The 12,412-nt window shown below is 39.9% G+C and overlaps 1 protein-coding gene across 1 annotated transcript in view; it reads left to right on the top strand.

Moving 5' to 3' along the window:
• Positions 1-12,298: 12,298 nt before the first annotated feature.
• The window catches only part of Prelid2 (PRELI domain containing 2), an 84,590-nt gene continuing 84,476 nt past the window's right edge, over positions 12,299-12,412 (top strand). Inside the window, exon 1 of the mRNA XM_071612267.1 lies at positions 12,299-12,317. The gene's annotated coding sequence lies outside the window, so the exon portion shown is untranslated. The remainder of the gene's footprint in view (positions 12,318-12,412) is intronic.

Below are 12,412 nucleotides of genomic sequence, written 5' to 3' on the forward strand. Positions count from 1 at the left end.
GGGGTAATTTCTCCAATATCAATGTTTGTTATTTGAATTTTCTTTTCCCATGATTTCACAAGTCACCAACATTTCTTTTGAATGGCTTATCCTTTCTTTAGAAACATCAGTGCCTTTAACTTGTATGTTCTGATTTCCAATCATTCCAGTTTTCTTATATTCACTTTGCACCGATTCTATTTCATCTTTGCAAACAAAAATTTGGGGAAACAGATTCTGCTCCCTTTGCAGGAGTTCATTACCTTCTCCATACTTCAGGCCACTCATCTGTAAACTGTGGATAATAATGGTAAGAACGTGGTGGTAGTGCTCTACCCATGTCTCCTCTTCAAGGCCTGAGATCCTCACCCACCTCAAAGCTGTGCTTCTTACTGAGACTTGTCCTCCAATGCAAAAAACAAAACAAAACAAAACAAAACAAAAGCTGGGCTCATCCACCCAGCGCCCATGCTGCAATAGTGGTCATTCAGCTCCAGAGCTTCCTATAAGATCAGCTGAGGCCTCAGATGGAACCAGATTTGGGGGTATATTATCTTTCTGCCCAGTTCTGCACTCTTTACTTCCTCATGAAGGAAGTGTTTTCCCAAGGCACCCCCCAGCATCCCTATATGTAAATCTTTGTCTCATAGTCTATTTCCATGCTACCCAATCTAAGATGCTCACCTCTTGAGATCATTGAGAAGATTGAACACGTGTGTAAAGCCCTTTGGACAGCACCTAGATTTGGGAACAGATTTATTTCTCATAGTTGTCATTCTTGATTGGTACTTGATTGATGGGTAACATTTCTGCTCCAGTCAATCCCCTCAAACAGTCCTTTGGGTGGGAGTGGGGGGTGGGGAGTAACTAACCAGAGTTATTGTTACAAAATACCTGAGTTTACGCTTCCTTTGTCCTGGGGTCCCTCATGGTTGCCTCCTTTGCCTCTTCTCCTCTGTCCTCTTCTCCTGCCCACCATTTCACTTTCTAAGACCTTACTGTTCATAACTTTGATAGACCCAACCTGATTTTCTCTTAATATTGGGAGCCATCTTGCCACAAAGCCATGAAAAGCGAATTTCGGCTTTACTATAAATTACTGCAAATTCTGAACCTGCTTGGAATGCCTGCCCGTGCCTTGAACTCACCCATGCCTGGCTCTCTGACCAGATAGCAGCCCTCTCTGAAACTTTAGTGAGGCCTCATACATCTTGGCCTTCCCTGGCCAGATAACGGCCCTCTCTGAGGCTCTAATGACCTTCATAAATTCTGATGTTGGGGCCAGCAAACATGTAAACTAGCATTTGTGTTATGCTTGTCAGAGTTCTGTTATCTGTAACCCCCCTTTGTGCAATTTTCTGGGCTATAAAGCTGGGCTGCAAGAAAGATGCAGGGCTGTCTTGTTCCCACGGTTTTTGGTGGGAGAGGCAGCCAGGCCGGTCGAAATAATAAGCTTGCTTTAATTTGATTTTAATTGGAGTCAGTGGTCTTTTCTTGCATCCTGGTCTAACACCTTCTTTCCTTAGAAAGATCTTAGAGATATGACTCAGGGGCAGAGCACTTGCCTAACATGCGTGAACACCCTGGGTTTGATCCCCAAGACCACAAAAGAAAAAGAAAAAAAAAAAAAAAAAGAAAGAGAGGACTTGTTAAAATTACCTTAAGAAGCCAGACCATATAAATTCACACCCCCAGTTTACAGGGAGGGGGTGAGGCAGGAGGATCATGAGTTCAAAGCCAGACTCAGCAAAAATGAGCACTGAGCAACTCAGTGAGACCCTGTCTCTAAATAAAATATAAAATAGGACTGGAGATGTGGCTTATTGGTAGAGTGCCCCTGAGTTCAATCCCCATCTCCCCCCCACAAAAATAACATTAAGGGGCTGGGGGTGTAGTTCATCAGCAGAGCATAGGCTTAGCATTTGCGAGGTCCTGAATTTAATCCCCAGTATAAGAAAAATTGTATTCATGTTAGTCCTCATATGTTGTCTCTCAGCTTTCTAAGTTATACTACCTTTGAAATTCTCTCTGTATGCTTTTGGTTTTATCATTATTATTATCTATAGTATGACCATAAGTGCCTTTCAGTCATTTCTGGTCTTGTCAGTCTGGTATGAGATCAGTCTTTTAAAATTGGTCTTCCCAGACAGGAGGCATCTTAAATAGATGCTTTTCAAAGTGCATACCATTAATTTCTACTGCTATTCCAAAGAAAATTTCTCCTTTTGTACTTATAGTGTGAGGTGATTTGGCCTTAAAGAATGCAATTTTACCAAACAAACAAAAGGAATAAATTCCTCATTGGATTTTTAAACAAGCAAGGTGAACGAAAACAAAGGAGTTGAACGTGAACACATGAAAGGCAGCTGGATTTTCAAAGGTCCCAGGAGCTGGAATGATTTAGAGATGGAAAAAGATTGGGCAATAAGTGGTCTTTTTCTTTTCTTTCTTTTGTCATATAAATTCACAGCGCCTAAATTTTTTTCTTCTGTATTTTATTAGGTAGGAGTCTCAGTTCAAAATGATAGAAAACTCATCTCAAATGAATTTAAGCACCAAAGGAGATTTATAGGAAGGGTCTCGATGAAGATCAGAGGATCCAACAGGGGCAAGAAACTGGGGAACTGAGGGAATTCATGGGATAAAACTGGAGATCCAGTGTCACCAGGGTTTCTCTTCATCTTTCACCTGTGCTTATTTAGGTCTGGTATTATGAGTTAAATTGTGTCCCCCCAAATGACACTGGAATCCTAACCCCATAACCTATGAATGTAATCTCATTGGAAAAGAAAGTATTATCAGATGACTGAGTTAAGAGGATGTATTGGTTTGTTAGGGTTGTCATAACAAAGTACCATAGTACTGGGCAGAGTGAACAACAGAAATTTATTTCCTCAAAGTTCCCGAGGCCATGAGTCTGAGATATAGGTGTCAGCGGGGTTGTCTTCTCTTTGGCTTGTAGATGGTTGTCTTCACCCTCTGTCTTCACAAAGGCCTTTCCTCTGTGCCTGTCTCCATGCTCATCTCTTCTTCTAGTGGCTCCAATCCTACTGGATTAAGAACCACACTGACAACCTGATTTTACCTTAATCACTTTTTCAAAGGTCCTGCCTCTGAATGTAGTTATGCCAGTGTGGGGGTGTAGCTCAGTGGTAGATGGTGTGCTTAGCATGTTTGTGAGGTACTAGGTTCAATCTCAGCATTAAAAACAAATAGATAAAAAAGTTATATCCTGAGGCACTGGGGGTCCTTATCACGATTACTTTGGAGTGACACATTTAACCTATAACTGTTGAGGTTATTAGGATATCTCTTTATTTTTTCTCTTTTAGTACTGGTGATTGAACCCAGGGTGCTCTATCACTGAGCTATACCCCCAGCCCTTTTGATTTTTAAATTTTGAGATAGGGTTTTACTAAGTTGCTGAGGCTGGCCTTGAACTTGCAACCTCTTGCCTCAGCCTTCCAAGTTGCTGAGTTCATAGGTGTGCACCAACATGCCTGGCCTAGAAGTCTTGTTAAATAATCAGGAAAGATTAACCAGAGAGGAAACCAAAAATCATCACCCACACCCAGACAGACTTTTCTTCAGAGGGCAGTTCCCCCAAATTCCTGAGGAGACTTGATCTGCACATTAACACAATTTTTGTTTCAGTGCCTTTCTTCCCTTCATTCTCCCATAATCTGTTGCCATATCCCTGCAGAAGATTCAAGCCCCTATTTTTTTTTTTCTGTAGTTCAATATGCTATTTAAGTTTCAACTCTGTAGAACTTTGAGTTTCATTCATATTTCCTATGGTTCCCATGAATAGGCATGTTTATAAAATTTAAGTCCTTTTTTCTTGTTGATCTATTGTCAGTTCATTTCAGAAGACTCAATTCAAGCCTTCAGAGAGAAATTTGAACTTCCCTGCTCAAAACTCTCTACAGCTCTCATCTCACACAGATAAAGCCAACTAGAAGACCCTATGTGACCTAGATCCTTGTTTTCTGACATTATTTCCCAGGACTTTATTCTAGTCACATTGGTGTCTTCAGTTTTCTTTTATTTATTCTTGGTATTGGGGATAGAACCTTGGGCATGTTACCACTGAGTTACATCCCTAGTTCTTTTTGTCTTTTATTTTGAGACATGGTCTCACTAAGTTGCTGAGGCTGGCCTTGAACTTATGATCCTCCTGCCTTAACCTCCTGGGTCACTGGGATTATAAGTATGCACCACCATGCTCGGTTCTTCAAGTTTTCAAACAGCAGGGGAATGTCTGTCTCAGGGTTTTTAACTTGTCATTCTCTCTGCCCAGAGTGATCATTCTCAGGTATGAGCATGACTTGCTCCCTTTCTTCTTTCAAATTTTCTATTTCAGTGTCACCTGAGAGGGAGCTCTTCCTTGGCTCTTTTCTAAAATTTTAACACAATGCCTCTCCCCTGTCACTTATTCCTACTTTATTTTTCCTCCTCAGCACCCATACTTACTTACCATGTTTGGTATTTTACATATTTATTTTGCTAGGCATTGGACTTTAACGGACCTTCTTAGGTCTCTATGACTTGTTGGATGATCCAATAATCTGCTGGTTTCTTGTCATGAAATACTTCCTTTCTGCTCAAATGAAGCTCTTGAAATTCCTTTAAGTCTCTCTTATCAATTTCTTTGAAGATGTCATCAGAAGCCTACCAATAGGACCAGATGGATTCTCAGCCAAGTTCCATCAGAACTTCAAAGAAGAACTTACACCAACACTCTTCAAAGTATTCCATGAAATAGCAAAGGAGGGAACCCTTCCAAATGCATTTTATGAAGCTAGTATCACCCTGATACCAAAACCAAAGACACATCAAGGAAAGAAACCTCAGACTAATATCCCTGATGAGCATAGATGCAAAAATTCTCTATAAAATACTGGCAAAAATGCATACAAAAACATATCAAATAGAGAGTACACCATGATCAATGGGGTTCATTCCAGAGATGCAAGTTTGGTTCAAAATATAGAAACTGATAAACATCATTCATCACATCAATAGACTTAAAGAATCAGATGATTATCTCACTATGTTATCTCTAAAGAAAAAGCACTTGACAAAATTCAGCATCCATTCATGCTTAAAACACTAGAAAAACTAGTGATAGTAGTAACATACCTCAACACTATAAAAGCTATATACACTAAACCCAAGGCCAACATCATTCTAAGTGGAGAAAAATTGAAAGAATTCCCTCTAAAAACTGAAACAAGAAAGGAATGGCCCCCTTTTACCTCTTTTAGTCAAAACAGTCCTTGAAATCCTAGCCAAAGCAATTAGACAGAAGAAAGAAATCAAAGGGATACAAATAGGAAGAGCTCAAACTATCCCTATTTGCAAACTACATGGTTCTATATTTAGAATACTCAAAAAGTTCTACTAGAAAGGTTCTAAAGTCATAAATGAATTCAGCAAAGTAGCAGGGTATGAAATCAACACCAATAAATGAATCACATTCCTCTACACCAATAATGTATCAGTTGAAAGAGAAATCAGGAAAACTATCCTCTTTACAATAGCCTAAACAACAACAACAAAACCCTTGGGAATCAATCTAACAAAAGAGGTGAAAACTATCTATAATGAAAACTTCAGAACACTAAAGAAAGAAATTGAAGAAGACCTCAGAAAATGGAAAGATCTCCTATGTTCTTGGATAGGTCGAATTAATATTATCAAAATGGCCATACTACCAAAAGTGTTGTACAGATTTAATGCAATTCTTATTAATGTTCCAATGACATTCTTCATAGAAATAGAAAAAGCAGTCATGAAATTCATTTGGAAAAACAAGAGGCCCAGGATAGCCAAAGTAATCCTCAGCAAGAAAAGAGAAGCAGGAGGCATCACCATACCAGATCTTAAACATACTGCAGAGCTACAGTAACAAAAACAGCATGATACTGGCACCAAAAACTTACATGAAGACCAATGGTACAGAATAGAAGACACAGAGACAAACCCACATAAATATAGTAATCTCATATTAGACAAAGGCGCCATGAACATACACTGTAAAAAAGGTAGCCTCCTCAACAAATGGTGCTGGGCAAACTGGAATCCATATGTGAAAAAAATAAAATTAGACCACTCTCTCTCACCCTGCACAAAACTCAACTCAAAAAGTGGATCAAGGACCTAGGCATTAGACCAGAGACCCTGTGACTACTAGAATAAAAAGTAGTCCCAACTCTCCATCATGTTGGCTTAGGAACTGAATTCATCAAAAAGACTCCTAAAGCACAAGAAGTAAAATCAAGAATAGATGGAATGGTATCAAACTGAGAAGCTTCTTCACAGCAAAGGAAACAATCAAGAACATGGAGAATGCACCTCAGACAGAACATAATCTCCAGGTTATTCAAAGAACTCAAGAAACTTAACACCCCCCCCCCCAAACCCAATAAATCCAATCAATAAATGAGCAAAGGAACTGAATGAATACTTCACAGAAGAAATAGGAATGGTCAAAACATATATAAAAAATTTTCAACATCTAAAGCAACTAGAGAAGTGCAAATTGAAACTACACTGAGACTCCATCTCACTCCAGTCAGAATGGCAATTATAAAGAATACAAGTAATAATAAATGTTGGCGAGGAAGTGGGGAGAAAGGTACTCTCATATATTGTTGGTTGGATTCATAAATTGTTCAACCACTGTGGAAAGCAGTATGGAGATTCCTCAGAAAACTTGGAATGGAACCACCATTTGACCCAGTTATCTCACTCCTTGTTATATACCCAAAAGACTTAGAAAGAGCATACTACAGTGATGCAGCCACATCCATGTTTATAGAAGCTCAACCCACAATAGCCAAGCTATGGAAACAACCTAGGTGTCCTTCAACAGATGAATGGATAAAGAAAATGTGGTATATATACACAATGGGATATTACTCAACCATTAAGAAGAATGAAATAATGGCATTTGCCAGTAAGTGGATGGAACTGGAGAATATTATGCTAAGTGAAATAAACCAATCTGAAAAAACCAAAGGCCAAATGTTCTCTCTGATGTGGTATGCTAACCCAAAACAAGAGAGGGTGGGGAGGGGAAGAGTAGACTAGCCCACTGGATTAGACAAAGCGGGGTGAAGGGAAGGAGGGTGGAGGGGAATAGGAAGAACAGGAGAATTAGTTGGACATAACTTTCCTAGCCTTGTATTTGAATACATGAACAGAGAAACTCCACATCATGTACAACCATAAGAACAGGATCCTCATTAGAATAAGTTATACTCTATACATGTATAATTTGCCAAAAATACATTCTACTGTCATGTATAACTAAAAAGAACAAATTAAAAAATAAAACATACAATGTTTACTTGAAGATGATACATTGTTATAAGATAATAATTATGAAAAAATAATAAAATACACAAAAGTAAAAGAAAATCTAGTATCAGTTTCTTCCTTTAGCGGGGAAAGAGAAGTCAGACTCAAGGATGCCACGAGCCTTATTCATCTTCACTAAAATTTGCGGATTTTGCTTTGTTCTTCCTGTAAATTCCTATGTTGTGCCCTGGTTCCAATAACTATATCCCTGTGACTTGCCCTGGCCTGAGTTTTAGCCAATGTCTGAGATCTCAAGTTTCTAGAAGGGAGTTTAAAGATGATCCTGGCCCACTCAGTCATTTTGTTGATGGAGAAACTAGGGTGTGGGGGCAGGAAGGGACTTGTTTGAGGTCATTCCCTATGTTAACTACACTCATAAGTGTATTTAAATACATTCATAATGTGTACTATGTGCTAGGTATTATCCTAGGTACTGATTAGATTAGAGTGACTCACACCCAGTTCCTCCCAGTCTTGAGAATCTCACAGTCCAGTGGAGAGTTTACATATACCAACAGTTATAAGACTGGATAGAAAGAATCAATGATAGAGAGATGGTCAGGATGGTCAGAAGAGGGCGATCGACTCACCCAGAAAGGGAGAAAAGCACATAGAGGAGAGAAAAAGGACAGGGACTGATGTTCCCTGTCCACTTAAATCTCCCAGGACTTACAAGGATCAATCTTTCATTCATTGAACTAAAATGTACTGGATGTCCACTGTGTTGAAATCATTGTACCACACTTTGGTGATACAAAAGATATTTGGTGCCTTATGAAATTTCTTTCAAGATATCTCTTTCAAGATATTTTGTATCTTGAAGACCAAATACAGTCATGAGCTTCTAAAGTTGGCCAGCAAATTTCTAAATTCAAGTCTCTGACCGGTTAAACCACCCAATTGCATGATAAAGGCAACTGGTTCCATGGTCCTTTTTCTCTCCCTCAGGAGATATACACAGCAAGTAAGATTACCATTGTACAAACTGGCTATGATGCTGAGCCACAAGATCACTGGCCTTTGTTGTTAAGCCTGGCAAGTATTTTTTTTTCTTTAGAGTGCCCTGATGTCCTTGGAAAGGGCAGATGGCATTTGTTCTTAGACAAGTCACTCAACCAGCCAGCTCCAAGTAGTGCCAACAAGTGTTGGGTTCCCTTAACCTATCGGGACACAACCTTGGCCTTTTGTAGTTACTTAATCAGAAGTTGGTGAGCAGAGGCCCCAAGGACACATTCTGGAAGAAATTGATGGTCAGAGTGGAGTGGAGACCCCATCCCTGGGCCTGACTTTCAGCTACTTTCTAGTAACAGGGGCAGTTGTAAGATTCTGTAGGCAAGAAAGAAAATTCCCCTCTGTCTTCTGAAGGTTTGTCAAAAATGAGAGGACAATAGGAAGATTAAAGGGAGGAAAGGCATACAGACTAATCATTGTGCAAAACGGGAAATTGCAGGTGTGTGATTACCTGCTAGCCCAACATGTTTAAAAAATTTATATACCACTTTTCCATAGGGTAGGGGGAGAATAGTAATGCAGTCAGTTTTTAGGAGAACAGAAATATTTTTCAGGGTAATCAATGGGTTGGGAAAAACATATAGTGGCTTGAGTCAAGGTCCTGTGGGCCCACAGTACAGATAATGGATTGTAAATAATTCTTTGGGATATTAAATGGGGTTAAAATAGAAGACATTGTATGACAAATCTGTTCAACCCAGAACTACAAAAAAGAAAAAAAAAATGTCTACTCAGGTGTGCTGACAGACTTACAGACTTCGGCCTTCTTTCTGCTATTGTGAGTGAGGATGATGAAATTTCACAGAGCTTTACTTCTTTGGTGGGTCCAAACTTGAAGTAGATAAGGGAACTTTGCAGCAAACCTCTCCTTGCCCTGTGGGAAAAGAAGCAATACAAGATTGATTCTGAGCCTGCTCTTAGGCCTTTTAACTTTCTTTAGGTTAAATTGCTCAGGCCTGGTGTGGTGGCATATGGCTGTAATCCCAGTGCCTCTGGACTGAGGCATCAGGATTGCAAATTTGAGGCCATCCTCTGCAATTTAGTGAGACCCTAAGCAACCTAGAAAGACACTTCTCAAATAAAAAATACACAGGGCTGGGGATGTGGCTAAGTGATTAAGAATCCCTGGGTTCAATCTCTAGTACCTAAATAAATAAATAAATAAACCAATAAATTGATCAGTATGGTTGGGCATGGTGGTGCACACCTATAATTCCAGTGACTTGAGAGACAGAGTCAGGAGAATCACAAGTTTGAGGTTAGCTTCAGCAAATTAATGAGATCCTGTCTCAAAAAGGACTGGGAATGTAGCTCAGTAGTGAAGTGCCTCTGGGTTAAATCCCCAGTACACACATACACAAACACACATACAAAAAAAAAAAAAAAAGCAACAACAACAACAACAAAACAAACTAAACAAAACAAAACCAAAAAACCCAGTATGTCAAAAAGGGCCATAAAGTTGAATTATTCTGAGCCCCAACAATACTCTAAATTCCTGCAAGCAAATGATCTCTCCTTTGTGTCCTTGTGAGGTCTCCCAAGGAGACTGCTTTTTGTTTTCTTGTGAGGACGGGTTGGTGATATGGTGGAATTGCTTTATACATACATTCAGTGCACACAGGAACTTTGGCACCTGACCCTCCACCACACTGTAGGTGGGGATTAAAAATTAACTATTGTATCTAGCAATTTGGTCATTGATGACCTTGAGAACAGTAGTTTCAGTGGAGTGGAGGGGACCAGAACTGTTTGAAATGGGTTCAGGAGATGATAGGCCACTCTTGTGAGGAGCAAATGTGGAACAGAGACTTGGGATACAACTAGAGGAAACTGGGTGTTTTTTTTTTTTGGGGGGGGGGGGAGGATTGAACCCACGGGTGCTTAACCACTGAGTCATGTGCCAGCCTTTTTTTATTTTGAGATAAAAGTCTAAGTTGTTTAGGCTTCACTAAGTTGCTGAGGATGGCTTTAAACTTGTGATTCTCCTGCCTCAGCCTCCTGAGTCACTGGGTTTATAGGCATGCACCACCATGCGTGGCAATTTTTTTTTTTTTAAGATGGAAGAAATCACAGTTTACTTGTGTGCTGGTTGAAATGCTAGTAGCTGGAGGCAAATGCTAATGAGACAGGAAAAGGGGTATAATGCTAGGGAGATACCCATGAGCAAGAAAGGATGGGAACGTTCAGTGATGTTTTAGAGCTGGTTAATCACAGCTATAATTAAACATTAAATTATATAAATTTAGAATTAATAATTGTATTTAAAAACTCATCCCTTCCTAATTATATTACTATATTTTCCCATTATCTACATTCTTGTGGTTCTTTATGTCTATCATATGTGGATGGTGGAAATACTTTATAATGGAGAGCTTGTAACTGAAAGCTCAGTCCTTGTCCTTGATGTCAATCTAATAATGAAGACAAGATCTTGAGAAAAAGGAGAAAGAAAGTTTATTGCTTTGTTTTCAAAGGAGAAACACAGGGGACTCCTGTCCCAAAGTCTGTGATTCTGCCCATCCTCAGGAACAGGGGGATTTTATAGAGGTGATTCAGAGAAAATGAGATTAGGGAGGAGAGATCAGAAAGGAGAAGATCAGGAAAAAGAAGATCAGGGAGGAGAAGGTTAGGGAAAAGAAGATTAGGGAAAAGTTGAGGGAACAAAAGATTGGGAAAAGAGAAAAAAAATGTAAGTTTCAAAGCAACAAGGAATATAGTCAAAGCATCAAGTGAACCCCTGTTACATGCTCTGCACTTCTCTTTCCAACCCCATAGTGACACTGTGTTGGTAACTTCAAACATGATAGGAGTATTTATACCACAATAATTGGTAATCCTCAGAAATCAGCCCTACTCCCACCCCCACACCATTACTGGGATTGAACCCAGGACCTAGTACATGCTAGGCAAGTGATCTCCCACCAAACTACCTCCCTAAACCTATTTATTTGTTTAGACATAGGGTCCCACGTTGTGCAGGGGCTGGCCTTGAACTTGAGATCCTCCTGCTTCAGCATCCTGAGTGGCCAGGATTCCAGGCAAGTGCCACCACTCCTGGAATGGCTTGTCTTGATTTTTAAAGGAGATCTGTTGGTGAAGCATTTGTCAGACTCCCCCTGGGTAAGGTGGACAAGTTGAGAGACTGTCCCTACTCTAAGTGTCTATAGTTCACCTACAGGAATAAGAGAGAAGGCAGAGAATTTTGACAAGTTAGTGAGGGGGAGGTCTGAGGTGGGAGGAAGGTGGGGGAGTAAGCAGATTAGAGAAGTTTAGTATTTTAGTACAGCATTGGTTTAGCACCTTTAAGAGGCCCCTTGAGGTTAGTTATTATGAATTTAAAAGGTCTGTGATTATGAATTTAAAGAGGTCTGTCCCATGGGGTGTGGGAGAACTGCAGCTCTTTAGTTTTGCTTGGGTGAGCATTAGAAGGAAACTTACTCAAAGCTAGGGTTTCCTCAGACTAATATGAGTATCTATGGCAAGGGCAAATGTAGAAGTTGTCTCCACCTCAGAGACCTTCCGTGTTCAACCCAGCACAAACCATGTCCTCTGCCCTATGACTCACCATCCTCTTTATTTTTCTATCTCGACTGCGTGTTAAATCATCTTACATATTCCTTCTCCGCGGTAGCAGGGATTGTATTTAAGTCACTGCTGATGTACAGTGTTGATCACAATGCCTGGTACATAGTAGGTGCTCAGAAATATGTTGAAGAACTTACTGAATAAATGGACCAACTTGCTCATTCTAATAACATTTGTTCCTTGGAGTAAAGAATTCTCGAAATTCTTTTTATAAGCCTTTATTCCTTGCTCCAGGGTATTTCACCTTTAGTGAGCAAAGGAACTTCCCAGCAGTGTTGCTTACATAAGCCAGGTTATTTCCTCGACACTCCTAGGAGATTTGGGCAATTTTTACGGTACACGAAGCCAAACCTCGAGCCTTAGGCAACTGGCAGGTAGGTCGTGCGAGCAATGCAATTGCTGGTCTTGGCCCATCAGACTCAGCAACATCGAGGAAGGTTTTATGATCACCGTTAAAGTTTAAGGGAGG

Source organism: Marmota flaviventris, chromosome 5 (assembly GCF_047511675.1).
Source record: "Marmota flaviventris isolate mMarFla1 chromosome 5, mMarFla1.hap1, whole genome shotgun sequence".
Taxonomy (NCBI): Eukaryota; Metazoa; Chordata; class Mammalia; order Rodentia; family Sciuridae; genus Marmota; species Marmota flaviventris.